The sequence below is a fragment of the Condylura cristata genome, unplaced genomic scaffold (genome assembly GCF_000260355.1).
Source record: "Condylura cristata isolate star-nosed mole 26May11 unplaced genomic scaffold, ConCri1.0 scaffold00022, whole genome shotgun sequence".
NCBI classification, from domain to species: domain Eukaryota; kingdom Metazoa; phylum Chordata; class Mammalia; order Eulipotyphla; family Talpidae; genus Condylura; species Condylura cristata.
Window position 1 is genome coordinate 31,366,370 of NW_004567123.1, and position 16,333 is coordinate 31,382,702.

General features: G+C 55.9%; 1 long non-coding RNA gene across 1 annotated transcript in view; it reads left to right on the top strand.

The window, feature by feature from the left end:
- The first annotated feature begins 3,948 nt into the window (after positions 1-3,948).
- Positions 3,949-16,333, top strand: part of LOC105853967 — a 113,715-nt gene continuing 101,330 nt past the window's right edge. Inside the window, exon 1 of the long non-coding RNA XR_001145710.1 lies at positions 3,949-4,076. This is a non-coding gene — a long non-coding RNA (uncharacterized LOC105853967). The remainder of the gene's footprint in view (positions 4,077-16,333) is intronic.

Here is a 16,333-nt window from a genome sequence, read left to right on the forward strand (position 1 = left end):
TAGACAGTTGCAAGTGCTGACAAGGACATGGTGCAACTGGGGCCCTCATCCCTGCTGGCAGCTTGTAAATTGTGGTCGCTTTGGAAAACAGTCTGGCAGCTGCCTGAAAGGTCAAACAGTTACCCTGGGACCCAGCAATTCCGCTCCTAGGTGTCGATCAAGAGAATGGGGAGCTGTTGCCACACAGCAGACGACAGCAAATGTTCCCACAGCATTGTTCATAACAACCCAGATGTCCAGCAACTGAAGGATGGATAAAGAAAATGCGGGGTACAGTGGGGTCCTGCTTAGCAATGACAGGAGTGAAGGGTCGATTTGGGCTAGTGCAGCCGGACCTGGAAGACCTGTTGAGTGGGAGGAGTCAGACACAAAGTGTGGATGATCCCATCAATGCTAAAAATCCAAAATAGACACATCTGTATAGACAGAAAGGAGTTCACGCTGGCCAGTGGGGAGACACTGGGGAGGGGGATCTGGGCAGAGGCTTCTGGTGGGCACAGAGCAGAACAGGTGGTGGCGGTTGCCCCTCTCTGCAAAGAGACTAAAACCGTGCGTTGGACACTTTGAAGGCAGAGGTGTGATTGCCCAGTAAAGCTGTTAAAATAAAGCATCCGACAGCTCAACTGGTCAGAGGCCCCTGCAGGCCAGGTTTTCCTCAGATGAAGGAAGCCATGGTCCTGTCTGGGCTGTGTGGGGCTGCCCCAAGGCTGCGTTTCCCCAAGGGGCTTGGAGCACCAGAGAAACACCCCAAGGCTGGGGAGTTGTTCCCCAACACTTCCCTTTTTGCTCCTTTTAAAAACAAACAATTCAGAGCACACAGAGGAACATTCTGCTCGCTCTGCTTGTAGCTTCCAGCTCCCCAGCAGAAGGAAATGGTACAGGGAGGGCCTGTGGTTTGGGTCAGCTCCAGGGGCCCTGCTCAGGCCTGGCGTCCTCTCCGGTGCCCCGTGTGAAGGTTCTGGAATCTTGTGCACGTGCGTGGCGGAGTAGGAGCTGCTGTCCTCCCCTTCCTTTTCCCTGACTCACCTCTGGGTGAAGTGAGAAAGAGGAGCTTTGTGAGCCTAAGAAGATGTGGGGTAGGGGGAGGGGCGGCCGGGCTCACTCTGACCCCGTGGCCCTCGTATTCAGGCCAGGGCTGTGGAGTCAGGAAAGACACCAAGAGCCCCACGGGGAAATTTGAGCCTCTCCTGCGGGCCAAACAAGGAGCCTTAAAGTCAGGGTGGTGGACAGACCACGGGTGGGGAGAGGCAGGAGCAGCTGTAAAAATTCCTGTGTCCTGTGACAGGGCAGAGGCTGACCTGCATCCTGGGCTGGGCTTATGACTGGCCCACATTGCCTCACTCATTGCCATCCTATTGTGTGCAGAATCGGGGGTGGGGGGAGGAGACGGGCTCGATTCCAGCAGAGATGAAGTCCTAGTGGCTCCCAGCAGAGATGAAGTCCTAGTGGGAGCCACGGTGCGTCAGGATGCGATATGACCAGCTCAGCGGGCCACGCGAGAGAATCTGAGGAGGCAGAGCATGGCGAGTTGCTGGTGACCTGGGACAGGGTGTTTCGGACGGGGTGGTCAGGGAGAGCCGCTCTGGGGCGACACTTCAGATGAGACTTGAGTGAGGCCCTCTCCCATCAGAGGAAGCCCATGTGGTGGCTGTGGGCCAGTTGGCTTTGCTTTGAGTCGGTGGGGTCCATGGAGGGTGCTGAGCATTAGAGGGGTGCCCACTGGTGCCCTCCAGGTTCCAGTGGGATTCCTCTGGCCCCAGGTCTGTGGGCTGGGGCAGGGGCAGAATCAGGAGGCCCCTGCAGGGGTGCAGAGGGCAGAGGAGAGGCAGGAGCAAGAGAAATGGGAAGAGGCCGGTGTGCTCTAGCCTCGTGTGTACTGTGACCTTCTGTCCCGAGAGACAGAGGAGATTCTGCACAAACACTGGGTGAACACACACGCGTGCACGTGCACACACGTGACACACGCATGCACACACATGCACGGTACATACATATAGACGATTCTATCTATACACATACTTTACAGACATACAGAGTCCACACACATAGAGACTTGAACAGTTGACCCTTGAATAAGTTGGTGGAGGGGCCAACTCCCCTACAGAGGAAAATCTGGGTGTAACTCTTGACCCCCCCAACTTTACTTCCAGCCTGCCTGCTGTTGACCAGAAACCTTACTGATATCATCAGCACAGATACACCCACGGATGTAGTGTGCACTGTGCTCTTACAATGAAGTAGGAGAGAGAGAAAACAGCGGCAGGACCCTCCTAAAGGGCTTCACCCCTGTCTGCGTGTTGAGTGACTGAGGAGGCAGCGGAAGAGAAGGGATGATTCAAGTCCGGGCAGCAGCAGACCCTCGCCGTTCGAACGCGAGTGGTCAAGGATCGGCTGTACTGCGCATGCGCGCAGGTCCTGCCCGCGGCCGCGAGCCCTGCACCCACACAGTCCTGTGAACCCCGACACTCGCTTTCTACATGCACACAGTTGTACACATACACACGCACAGGTAGTTCATACCTGCATTTGCACACAAACAGATTTCACAGCTGTATGATTAACCAAGTTGACTTGCGTCCTAACACCGAATCAGCTGTCTTGCATCGTGAAAGGGCTCAGCTCTGGTGTTAGGGACCGCCGGCCCAGCGGTGTGACTCAGGTCTCACTTCTCTGACCCTCCTTTTCCTCAGCTTTAAAATGTGGATGACAATCCTGCCTTGCAGGGAGGACTGGATGAGATCACCATATATGCAAAACAGCTGGCCTGGCAGAGGAGCGGGGGCTATTTATTAGTAGTCACCACACTAATAATGGGGCCTGTTTTGGGGCCAAGCAAACCCCACAGAGCACCTTCCTGGAACAAGGGTGTGCACACACACCCGCACGCCCACTCTCTTGCTTGGGTACGTGGGAAAGGGGGCAGACTTGGGTCTCTGTGTGGACTGGCTGGACCAAGATCTACAGTGGAAACCTGTGAGTCAGCGACAGGCATAAAACAGTTAATGGGCGTGCCGCCACAGCTCCGGTAATGATGGAGAGATAGAAGCTTAGATAATGTCCAGGAGGCAGGTGGATTAGTCAGGGCTCCCTCAGTTGCAAGGGACAGAAACCCTTCTCAAACCGGTTTAAGCAAAAGAGAATTTATTGGGTCATGTTAAAAAAAAAACAAAACACACAACAAAAATCCAGGGGTGGGCTTGCTTCAGGCATAGCTGGATCCAGGTGCTTGAATGATATCATCAGTTTTCCATGTCTCTCTAGAAGATTAATTGAGTTAATTAGTATATGTGAGGCATTGAGCAGCACGCAACACCCCTAATGTTCTATAAGTATTAGTTAATTTATTACTACTGCTGCTGCTACCACACAGCTCCTGCTATTGTTCCCCATCGAGCCCAGCAACCCACAGGAAAGCAAGTGCTCTTACTCAACTCTTCCTATAAACCCCCCTGGACTGACTCTCGTTGGCTTAGTCTGGCTTAGTGACCAACGCTGAAACAAATCCTGAGGCCTGTGGCCAGGTTTTCTGACCACCAGGCTCTGTGACAGGTTGAGGTGACCATCCTGGGAGCTGGCTTGAACTGAGAGTGGTAAAGAGGAGGGGGGATGGGGCCTGGGCAGGCACCCCATCCTTTGGAAGCCCCTGGTCTTTGCCAGTGCCTGCCTCCTCTTGCGGAAGACCCACGAGTCCAGTTGATGTGGGACGACCTTTGCCCAAGGGTGGCCACTGGAGCTGGGTAGACGTGGGCTTGATAGCCAGTTCCATTACTTAGCCAGCGCCACCCTCCTACCACCATGAAATGGGGCAGTCATCAAACCTCCATCATTCGGCACATTCTCATGGAACACTAAGTCTGACACTGAATGACTATTATCCGATTTGGCCCTCACAATCCTGGGAACTGAGGTATGATCACCCCCTTTTTTACAGGTGAGGAAACAGCCACTGAGACACCAGGTTCTGGAGAGGCAGTGGCAGAGGGAACTCTGAATCTGGCCCCTGGCCTCGGAGCCCCAGCACCTTGGACTCGGGCTGTCTGTGCCGAGACCTTGTCTGTAGAGGCTGACCTGGCGAGGTAGGTCCCTCGTCCTTTGCTTCCATTTTTCTCATGTGTGAAATGGGGCAGGGGGAGTGTCAGCCAAAGGGGAGCAGAGTGACAGAGACCTTGGTTTACTTAACAAATATTTCTTGAGCATGTACTGTGTGCTGGACCTGAGCAGGTTGCCGTGGGCACGGTCAGGAGTGTGACAAACTCCCCGTCTTCTGGGAGTTGACTTTCCAGTGCCACACAGGCAATAAATGAGTCATTGAGTCAGCTAGATGAGTGCAATGGAGAAAATAAACGGGGTGATGGGATAGTGACAGGGTGGTAGAGGCCTCGGGGAAGGGGAGAGCACCTGAGCCGTGTCCTGGGGAAGAGAAGGGACCTGCCTGGGAAGGCCTGGCTGGGGAAGCACCTTCCAGACAGAAAACATCAAGTGCAAAGGCCCTGAGGTGGAAGCTGGTGTGATAAATTTGGGCCAGATCCCGTTCTTGCGGAAGGCTGGGAAGTCGAGATGCAAGATGAGGGAGGAACGGAGCCAAGGCCACAGAGCGGCAGACACGGAGCTGGGATGTGTGAGAAGGCTCCAGGCGCCGGATGTCTGCAGGCTCTGTGTCCCCGCACCCCCGCCTGGCTGTTCCAGGCGGCTAGGGGGGCAGCCTCCCCTTCCCAAACCGGCTCAGCTCTTTGGGGGCCACTGCTGTCCTGGTTCCCTTGTTTAATTACAAACAGCGTTTTTTGCCCTCACTTAATTATGCAACAGATGCCCTTGGGTCTGCCACCATCTGGCCCCACTGCCTGCCTGGGGATGACAGGGCCCAGGGGCCGTCCTCAGGGGCCGAGGGGAGTCTCCTGGCTGGGAGGGTGTCGAGCTTGGCAAGGCCCTGCTGGCATGCGGCTGCACCTGGCCCCGCCTCCGGTCCCCTCCTGCAGCGGGGAGGACAGTTAAGGGGCAGTGGCACTGCTGAGTGGCCAGTACTTCGCACCAAGCAGCCCTCAGCTCTCAAGGGGGCTGGGGAGTCACCCGCCTGTGTGGGAAAAGCAGAACAGCTGGGATGTAGTCCCACGCCCCCAGCCGTGGTGTGGGAGGTTGGAGAGACCCCCACTGGCGGGGGAGGGCGGAGAGGGAGGCCCTGAGAGGCTGGGGAGCTTGCCAGGGTCCCACCGCTTCCAGTGTGGGCGCCGGTTTGATCCTGGCTTCAGCCGCTCCCAAGCGCCTACCCCACTCCTTCCACACAGCACCTGGCAAATGGCAGTTTTTCAGGAGCTGTCGATTGTGAGGGAAAGACCCTTGGGGTTCACCCCCCGGGGGTCTCCCCAGGAGGCTGCCTCTGTGGGTCTGTGTCATCTCTAATGTCCCGAGTGACCGAAGCCAAATCTGGCTCTTGTAGCTGGGGGCTTATTTTCTGGCCTGAAAAAAAAAAGTAATAGCGATGCTCACTGCTAATTATTGAACCCTGGAGTTACGTGCCAGGGACTTTCCGCACGTCTCAGTTTCAACTTCTGAGGAAGATCATGCCCTCTGAGGAAGATCGTGCCCTCTGAGGAAGATCGTGCCCTCTGAGGAAGATCGTGCCCTCTGAGGAAGATCGTGCCCTCTGAGGAAGATCGTGCCCTCTGAGGAAGATCCTGCCCTCTGAGGAAGATCCTGCCCTCAGCAGAGGAGGAGCCCGAGGCGCTGTGTGGGGAAGCCCCGCCCCCCGCGTCCTCCAGCTGCGAGGTTGGGGGAGCAGAGGAAGCTTGAACCCCAGCCCGGCTCTGGCTGCAGCGGCCTCAGAGGCCTCTCGTCTCCTGCAACGCCTCGTCTGACTTCCCTCTGAGAAGCCAGAGAGGCGGAAGGCCCCTTCCCTGGGCTGGAGCTTGGACTCCCGCGGGCGCCTGGGTCACGCTGGTCCTCGGAGTTGGAGGGGGCGGGATGGGCCAGGCAGGGCTGGCAGGGACGAGGCCTGTGTCACTCTGCGCTCACCCATCAGCCTCCTAAATCATGACCTGTCCCCCTGCCTCCACCGGACCCAGGCCCAGCTCTGTGCCCCCAGACAACTGCAGAAGCACCCCACTTCTTGCCACTGTACTCCATCATCCACACTAGAATCATGTTTCCCTTCAGATCGTGTGTCCCCCCTGGGGCCCTCCCAGGGCCCCCCTTTGCGCTCAGGTAGCCCCCAGTCTCTTTCCATTTCAGCCACCTGGGTCTCTTCCCCATTTCCAGAACCCCCTCAGCAGAGCCTTAATGTTTGCTGTGCCGTTGCCCGGGTCGCTGGGCCCGCAGGTCACAAACTGCCGGGCTCTCGGCTCAGCGCCACCTCCTCCGGGAGGCCCTCCTGGACTGCCGGAGCTGACGCACAGCCCGTGCTTCCCACACCCCTCCGCAGCCGGCCCACACTGACCAGCGGGAGCTTCCAAATCCCAAGCCTCAGCAGGCCCTCTGCCTCGTAGCTCTTCCCTTTGCCGGGGTACCCCACCACCCCCAAATCTAGAGCCCAGGCCTCTCCCTCCTCCCCGCCCTCTTCCCGAGCCCTGCTTGCACCCTCAGCCCAGTCGGGTCAACCTCTGTTGCTCTGTGGACCGGCCTGGGGCCAGGTGGCTCAGCCTCAGCTCGCTTTCTGTGGGGGCTGTCCTGAGCCCCGAGGGGTGTGTGGCAGCTCCTCGGGCCTCCGGCCACGAGAAGCCAGCAGCACCCGCTCGCTCCCCAGCTGTGGCAGCCCAGAATGTCTGCAGACAAGGCCATGTCCCTGGGGAGAGCCAAGTTGCCCTGGTTGGGAGCCACGGGTTCGGCTGTCACTGGCACCACCCCCTCTCCAGGGGGCTCCCTACCAGCCTTCCACCCCCGTTCTGTTCAGTCCTTCCGTATGCCAGGTTTCTTTCCCACAAGTTGCCTGCCCAGCCCCGGGAGGGGCAGGAGCCTTCTAGGTGCCGCCGCAGTCTGCCACTGAACTCGAGGATGCCAACATGTCACTGTCAGATGGCCTGTTTGGCCCCTCGACCCTGCTCCCCCAAACCCCCAGGACATCAGTATCCACAAGGCCATGCTTGTGAACAGGCTGTATCTGCTTTCTCCCCAGTACCGAGCGCAAGGCCTGACAGTCAGGGAGTCATTCAACAAACGTGTCCAAAGTCCACATAACTTACAGGAGCCAGGCACACTGAAGAGTGTCAGCCACGGTTCCTTGGTGGGACACAGACAGACACGCCGAGGGCTGGCAGGCAAATGCATGCTAGGGGCAGTGCTGCATGGGGAAGCAGAAGCATCTCACCCGAACTCGGAGGGTGGAGTCAGGGTGGGCTTCCGGGGGGAGGTGACTTCTAGAGGATGAGAAGGATGACCAGCAGAAGGCGTGTGGAATGATGGTTGTGCAACACTGCGAATGAGCTAAATGCCACTGGGTCCTTCACTTTAAAGCGTCTTACGCGCTGTGTGAATTTTACCTCAGGAGAGGAAAACCAAGGTGCGGCCAGGGTTCTGGGGAGAGGGCATGGGGTGAGCAGAAGTGTGGGGGCTCGTGGAGTGTGGGGCCTCGAGACACTGCAAGTCACAGTCTGGCGCAACCTCGGCTGGGGGTGCTGGCGGGATGTGGAGGGCAGGGGCACCACAGGGAGGGGTGGGGCGCCGTGGCCAGGTGAGGGGTTCATATCTTTTTTCTGAGCTGAGAATCATGGAAAGCTGTAGGCAGAGGAGGGGTGGGAACTACCTGGCTCCGTCCGTAGCATCCCTCCGCTGCACGTGGAGAGCAGGCCGTTGGCAGGTGAGGTGGCAGTGAGGCGCAGAGACCGTGGGAGAGGGTGGTGGGCCGGCCCGGCTGGCCACGAGGTGAGGAAGGTGTGGCCCAATCTGAGAGGTATGCAGGGCGTAAAGGGAGATGGCTTGTCTGCCCTGGGAGAGCGCACCTGCGAGGACAGTGACCCAGTGGCCTCGGGCAGTACCGCTGGGAATCCTCTGTGGGGGCAGGTGCGGGGCCCACGTCTGCCCCCCAGGGCCTCTGCTTCCCCTCCAGGCCCCCTCAGGTGTGGCCCGGCTCTGGCTCTTCCGCTTCTCCCGTGTGCCCCTGGCCAGTTTCTCTCTGGGCCTTCTCTGGAACATCTGTGAGTCCTGTCTGGGAAGAGCGGATGGGAAAACACCAACACAGGCAGAACCTTGAAGAACCTGTCCTGCCGGCTTCCCCGCCCCTCCCGGGTACTCAGCAGGTAGAGAGGGCGCCTGGGCCAGACCTGTGCCAGAGGAGCCAGGCCAGGCCCTGCCCACCCGAGGGCCCATGGGGTCCAGACCTCCAACCCCAGAGGCTGCAGCCCCAGGCCCAGCCTCAGACTCAGCGCTGCACTCTGGCCGAGGTTGTCCAGGCCTTGAGGGGCGTGGGCCGGAGCCAGGGCCTGAGTGCAGATCCCAGCTCTGCCCTCCCTACTGTGTAGCTTTGGGCAAATGACTCAACCTCTCTGATGCCCAGAGAGGCCTGGTGAGGTCACATGCCATACCTGTGGGGCTTTACATGTACGGCGGGGAATAGGCCCAGCAGCTGTTTCGTTTTTCTGTTTGTGACTCGAACATACAGTTTATCTCGTGCTGTCATTCTGCCAGGTTGGGGGACACTGCATCTGGTGGTGGAGCCCCACTTCTCCAGCCCTCGCCCCCCTTGACCTGAGTTCCTGGGGCTTGGGGAGGCCCGGTTGTTGGGACAGGAGTGAGAGCAGAGGCGGGCCTGCAGTGGGCTGGTTCCCACAGGAGGCCCGGATGGCTCCTGGCTGTTCCTCCTCACTGCCTGTGTCCTGGGGTCCTCTGCTGTTCCTGGCAGCTCCCAGGCTGCCTATAACCCTGGGCCACCTTGGGGTTCAGTCCAGGCCCAGGCCTGCCACATCCCACTCTGGAACCCCACCTCTGGTTCTGGATGGGTTCTGTCTTGCCCTCCACAAGATGCCAAATAGGGCTATGGTGGTGCAGGGGTTAAAGTCTCTTCTCTGTCAAGCTATCAGCAGCCACTGTGGCAGGAGTTTGATCCCCGTCAGGGAGTGACCCACATGGTGCAGCAGACCTCTCCTGTCTCCGCGCTGCTCCCCTCAGCAGCTTATTTCAGTAGATCTGCCTGCTCTGTTCCCCATTTTGTCTCTGGTGAATCCTCTCACCCACACTTCTGGCTACACCCAAGTTCTTGTATGCATGAATAAATAAAATAAATCTTTAAAAAAAAAAAAGATGCCAAATAGCCTCCAAAGTCAGAAGCCTCCTGGGTCCCTGCCCTCCCTGTGGGAGGCCCCGGGCATAGACCAGCGAGGGGCTGCCTTCCTGGGGAGAGCTCAGGCAGGAAGGAAGAAGCAGGGGTTGGTGTGTGGGGGTGCGTGGAGCCGAGTGAGGGAGGCAGCACCGGTCAGCTCCACGTTCCCAACCATCTGGGCCTCAGAATCCCTTTGTTTCCCAAAAAAACAATGAGGTTCTCCTCTTTGTGTGAAATCCATCCATTCATAGTCTGCTCAGAAGTTAAAACAAAGAGAAGGTATTTTTAAAAGACTTATTTTATTCATTGAATAATCATAACAAATCAAGCACCGCTTCTATCATTAACTTTTTAAGTAATAAGTAACTATATATTTTAAAACACATACAGAGCAGTGAGAAAATCGGCCGTGTAGCACAGCTTACATTTTTGCCAGGCTCCCTGGTGGAAGCCGATGGGTGGCTGCTCTGTCTGCTTCTGCATGCCATCTGTGCTGGTGGCTGTTTGGTTGAAGTATCTGAAGAAAACTTGGCGCATGTGGGGAGGGGACTGTGATGATACCGGGCTGTGTTGAACGCTCCCGCCGGCCCTCCAGGGCCAGCTTCTTACAGTTCAGTTGCAGCGAGCCACGGAGCCGACTTTTCAGACTCGTTACACTCACGTGCCTGCTCCGAAGCTGCAGGCGGCTCAGCCTTCGCTGGCGCCCTTCAGGCGGGGTCCCCTGGTGGCCTCTGGTGTCATGCACCCCTCCTTCGGTTTTCAGGTGGTCCCTGCCCCCCACCCCCACCCTGTCATCCTGCTCCGTCTGCCCCCTCCCCGGCACCCTCTCCCTGCTCTCCTTTTGAGACTGACTCAGCTGGGATTTCCACTCCCCACCTCGTGCCCGGCCGCTGTCCCCGTCATGATGTACACCCGGGAAGGCTCTGTCATCGTCGTCCCTTGGGCTTGCAGTCAGCGAGCGTCCAGCACCTATTTGGAGAGCTGGGGAACGATTCCTGTCGTCAGAGGGGGCTGTGACAGTGACTTTGGGGCTGTAAGTAACTCAGCTCAAGTAGCTCAACTGGGCAGGAGAGTTGCCGACTTGCAAAGGCAACAAGCCCCCTCGCAGCCCGGAGCTCCGGACCGGCTTGATCAGGGCGTCGCTCTCCCTGGGCTTCGCTTTCTGGTTTCGCGTGGCCAGTTGTGCCTTTGGCTGGTTTTCACGGTGTGACGTGGGCACAGCACCCCAGTCTCACTGTTCAGGCGCAGGGTTGTTTTTTTTTTTTTCCATGACTTCGAGGAGCATTTGGCATGCATCCTTTCCAGAAATCTAGCACTGGGTCTTCTCTAGATGCAGGACCAGAGTGCTGAGCTGGTGGCCAGGGCCTGTGGGAGAGCTAGAAAGTGAACTTAACTGTAGAGTCTGGACAGTCCCCTCCCTTCAGGAGAAGAGAGGTGCCTTCTCCCCAAGTGGGAACAGTCACCGAGACAACAGAGGGGACGGGAGTCTAATAATCCACTCCAGGAATTTCCTTCTGTAGAATCTGGAGGGAAACAAACTTGTTTCTTTAAGCAAACACCAATCTAGAGAAAACTTTGCAAAAGTTGAGATAGTTCCCCAAAGCTTGTATCAAAGGCAGGCAGATAACGGGTTTCTCAGCTCTCTGAATTCCATCCACCAAACCCACAGCCAATTCACAAAGCCACAAATGACTTTACTGAATATTTTTAAAATGTGTTTGTTTTTCCGATTATGATAACAATACATGCTTGTTGGTAAAATATTTAAATAATGCAGAGAAGTATTTAAGGCAGAGGTGCCCAGCGAAGGCGGCTTTGTCCCCTGAGACATGTGTCGCCATCTGGGCCCGTTCTGGCTCTTGCGGCTTGGGGGAGACTTGAACCTAGTGGGTCGAGGCGAGGATCTGCTAAACCTTCTACCAGGCCCAGGAGCACCGCTCCCCCACCTCCCACCAAAAAACTATCTGGCCCAAACAGCCAGTCGTACCAAAGTGAGAAACTGAGGGGCAAATAGAAAGTAGAAGATCCTACCACCTAGAAGTAAACGCTGCTGACATCCGGGGAGGCATCCTTGGAAACACTCTCTTTAACGTACATTTATTCAACACACAAGCGTGTGCACGCAGACTCAGTAGACTTCGGGTCACGTCGGGGAAGAAGTGTTTTCTCTACACTATGCTGTGGCCTTCTTTCTCTCTGGCCATTTTTCGCTAGAACTGTAATACAATTCTTAATATTTATTTAACCGCATTTCGTATTCACACTGGTGTTTGATTAGCTACCATTATCATCGTTCGCTCGTTGCCTCCTCACCAGTTTGGCGCTTCTGTTTTTCCTCCCATTTTCGCTATTTTAGGCAATGCTGCAGTGAACACCTATGTCCAGGGAAGAGTCCTTGGCTTATTATGCTGTCGGGATAAATGCCCTAGCACTAAATTTCCGAGCTGCTTTAAAATGTCAGTTTTACTGAACATCACGGTTGCACTGCCACGCTTTGCCAATCTGATAGGTGGAGAATGGCATATGATTGTGGCTTTTATTTGCATTTCCTTGATTACTGGCGGGTGGTTCCTGTCTTCTTTGTGGGCTTGCCTTTTGCACTTTCATTGATGAAGTTAACTTTATAGGAGGTGTTTGCTTCTTCCTATTGTTTTGCAAGGACTCTTTGTATATTAAGGCGAGTCTCCCTTTTAAAGCGCTGCATACTTGATTTTAGAAGCCTTTCTTTCTTTTTTTTAAGTTCCCTTGTGCTTTCGAAGGATATGCCTAATGTTCTGGCAGGCGTTTCATGAATTACATTAGGAAATAACTTTGGTAACAACCCCATTTAACAACCATTCTTTGTTCCCGCCTCCTGATAATGCTCAGAGCCACAGCGGCAGCCTTTGCCCAGCTCTGTCATTAACCCTTGGTCTTTTCCTGCTGAATCGCAGATTGCTTTCCGGAGCTGCAGCACAGTTTCATTTTCACCTTCCCGCTGATGGAACCGCCACTGACTCCATGCCAGACGGCTGTTTACATAAGAAATGAGTTGATTATATTGTACAACCAATGGCAACCTTTCTCAGAATGTAGAAGCCAGAAACATATAATCAAAGTCATTAACTGTGTACAAAGCAGTGCAGCCCACTCTAAATTTCCCACCAACCATAATAACAGTTTTCCAGGGAAAAATAAGAAGAGGGCCATGGTTTCCTACTAAAAACGTGTTAAGGGAAAGACATTCAAAAGCAGCTTATGACTTGAGTCCAGCTGTACCCTCAAATCAGACAGGCCTTGACTTAAATCACAGCTCTGTAACTCAATATCTTTATGACCTTGGGAAAGTCATTTATCTGACCCGAGACTTGGTTTCTTCCCTTGTAAATGGCTGGAACAGTACTATCAACCCCAGAGGGTCACTGAGAGGATTAAATGATGAAGGCCTTTGAAGCACTTCCTTAGTCAGAATGTTCCAGCCTCAAGGAACAGAGCACTTGATTAAAGGTGATCCAGAAGAGGGGAGGGAAGCGGGCTCATAATTTCATCTAATAAAATTATTGAATGTGAAGACACGGAGATACAAACACACACCAGCATCCTTCCCATTTCTACTCTGCCTCTCTCAGCAGTCTGGGGCTGCCTCTCTCCTCATGGCTTCCCGATGGTTGCTGCAGCTCCAGGCATCACACACAGACATGGCCACATCAGAGAAACGAGAGTCACTTCTCATGCGTCTAAGTGTGTTTCCTTTTATGATCCCAGGAGCTCTCCTACAGACTTTTGATTGACTGAGATTACATTATGCGCCTAATCTCAAACCCATCAATGACAAGGGAAAGGAGAGTGTCTACAATTGGCTAAACCCATAATTACTCACGCTGAGGCCCTGGTATCTGGGTAGATGCATAGCCAACAAAACTGAACCCTGTTAGCCAAGAAGTCCTGAGTGGGTGTAGGGTAAGTGGATTAGTCAGGCTCTCTACATGGCTGGCCTCTGTGCCTGTCACCCGTGGGCATGACCTGTGGTGGTGTAGAAGGTGCTTGGAGCGTGGGCCTGGGGCGCTTGTGCCTGATTGCGGACACTTGGCATTTGTGTGTGTGTGCTTGTGCATTCGTGTGTGTGGGGGGGGGGGCCCGCGGGGGTGTGTACGGGCACACTTGAGCCTAGAAGTGGTATAAAAGTGCAGCAGCAGCGGCTAAGAGAGCAGTGGCATGACCACAGAAGGCAAGGCCAGGAGATGATGTGAGCGAGAACAGGAGACAGCCCAGGAAAAGTGCGATGGCTCGTGGGGGCTGGGAGGTTCGGTTGCCTGCCTGCCTCCTTGCATGCCAGCCCCCTGCCTGGTGTGTCTCTGCGCCAGGTCCCCGGAGAGAGCTTGAAAGCCTGAAAAAGCCTGAAAACCCCACAGAGGGTCCTGGACTGTCTTAATCTCTCTGCCCGAATCGCTAGGGAGCCTGCCCGGTGCTTGCTGGCTCAACAATGGGCAGCCGCCCTGTGTACCACAAGCGTAATTCTTACCACAAGTGTAATTCTTGCCCCAAGGGCAGCATTTGGCTCGCAAGGGAGTCCATGCATGTGAGGGCCACGGTCCTGTGACCCGTGAGCCCCTCTGCACACCAGCCCCCGTACCCGACCACCCTCTCAGCACCTCATTGGCTGGCTCCATCAACATACCGTATTCGAACCCAGGGTCTTCTCTTTAAGTTCCCTATCGCATCCCCCTCTGTGGTCACCTACCTTGCACGAGCCAGAACCGGCTGGTCTCGAGAGCCTGCTGCCCTCCCTGTGGAGGCCCGAGTTTCCCCTTCCCGCCTTCATCTTCTGCCCCAGCCTCTTTGTTCTTCCGGCTGCCGTCTGGGCTCCTGAGGCTGTGCTGTTCCCTCTGCCTGGAACCCTTCCCGCTGTGGTTCCCCTCACATCACTCAGGGGAGCTCTTCTGACTCCCCGAGCTAGCTGGAGTCCTCCCACCAGGGGGGCCCCCCCGGAGGCCCCCAAGCAGCCTTGCATGCGTCCCCACCACTGCCCTGATCACACTGCAAGATTATTTAGCTCAGGCTCTCCCCACCAGCCGTGAGCTCCCTGAGGGTAGGAGCCCAGTCTGTTTTGTTCACTGATAATCCTCTGTGCCTGGCATGTAGCAAGACCTCTGGTTTTTTTTTTCCCCCAACTAGGTAAACAAATCTACTTCCCACCCGATAGTAGGAAGATCTTTCTGCAACGCAGGTCTAATGCAAGTCTAACGGTCCACGCTCTCTCTCCCACCTCCCCTGACTTCCCTTTGCCTTTAGGGCAAAATCTGAAGACTCAACATGGCTTTTCCAGGCCCGTGGAGGTGGCTTCTACCCGGTCCAGCACCATATTCACCTGCCCTCATTACCCACTCTTCTCCAACCACTCCCAGCTTCCTCGGGGGTCCCGAAAGCCCCACTCTCACTTGCTCATATGGCTTTGCCTGTGTGCCCCGCTCTGCCTGGACTTTGTCTAGCCTCCCTGTAAGCTGCCTCCTTGGGGGAAGCCTCTGCGCCTACCCACACCAGGCAAGGTGAACTGAATGAACCCCAGGATCTTACAGGTAACGGGAGCCCTGAAAGTTTTGTGGAACTGTGTGCCCCACACTTCTGGCATCTGACAGTCATTCTCTTTTGCAAGGTGATAGTTGCTGGAGCAGCAACAGTGAGTGTCGCCCATGACAGGAGCTCACCCACCTGCGTAAGTCAGCTTAGCATCTGAGCTGCTGTGACAGAGACCCATAGTGAACGGTGGGACAGAATTTTATTTCTAGCATGGGGGTGGAAGGCCCAAGGTCAGTGGATTGGTTTAGTTCTTCCTTTTGGTTTTAGAAATCCTCGTTCCTTCTACCGAGTTCTTCTTTCACCTTCAATACAGTTTCCAGTGAGCCCAAAATGGCTGCTCATGCTCCTTCATCACGTCTACATTCCAATTAGCAGGAAGGTGGAAGGGTCCAGGCTTGTAAGGGAATTGCCCCAGAAATATTTTCAAATGACTTCTACTTACAGCCCATCTGGGCACCCTAACTGCAAAGGGGGCTGGGAAATACAATACTTGTCTGGGCACCACGAGCCCCGCTAACACACCAAGACTCTCTTCTTATGAGGAGAAAGATGATGGCGGTTGGTGCACACTGGGAGTTCCCGCCACCTCACCCTCAGCACTGGGCACAGTTACCAATCAAACTCACCCTCCAGCTTGTCCATCCATCACGTCCCTGAGCACAGAAGCCTTGCAGGGGTCACTGTTGCTGCCCCAGCAAAGAGTACCTTGCAAGTGAGAATGACTGTCAGAGGCCAGAAGTGTGGGGGCACATGGTTCCACAACAGTTTCAGGGCGCCTGTTACATGTAAGATCCTGGGGTTCACAGCCAGTTGAGGTGACAGTGAAGGGCAGCGAGTATGGCCTGGCCCAGCAGAATCTCAGCAAACACCGGGCCTGGGGTTTCCGGACCTGCAGGGGGAGAGAGCTGAGGAGCCCTGGGGACCATTCAGAAGTAGGGCAGAGTTCATGGTTCAGGGAGGAGGCCCCAGAGTGCCTGCAGGTGGGGCAGGTCCCCAGTCCTGATCCCCCTGGCCTCAGGCCCACCTTGCTTCCTGCCCCACCCTGCTTTATCTGGCCTTGGGCCCCGCCCTGAGCACTTGCCCTTTCCTGTTCTCCAGAGAAGGGTGGAGGTGGGTGGGGCTCCCCTCCCCCAGACTGCCCAGGAGTCTTCTCAGGAAAGCCAGCTAGGAGCTCTGCAGTCTGCAGTCTCTGGAAGGAAGGGAGCAGGCCCCTCACTCCACCCTAGAGGCTGGGACCTGGCGCCAAGGCAACGTGGTGTGACAGCAAGCAGCTGCACTGTGGTCCCACTGAGTGGTACCGCTCCCCCAATCCCTGGGCTTCCCCTCCTGTGGGCTGGGGCCACAGCCCGCAGCGCCCTGGGTGACGACCAGTCGTGTGAGACAAGGATGGGACAGTGGGTGGGAAGGGGCTTTGACCCCAGGGGGGCGGAGACTAGCTGGTGCTGAGTGTGGTGGAGAGGGCACGGCCAGGCAGAGGCCCCGGGCTGGGCGAGCTGTGGCCCCCAACGGCCTTCTCCAGGGTGAGGAGCAGAG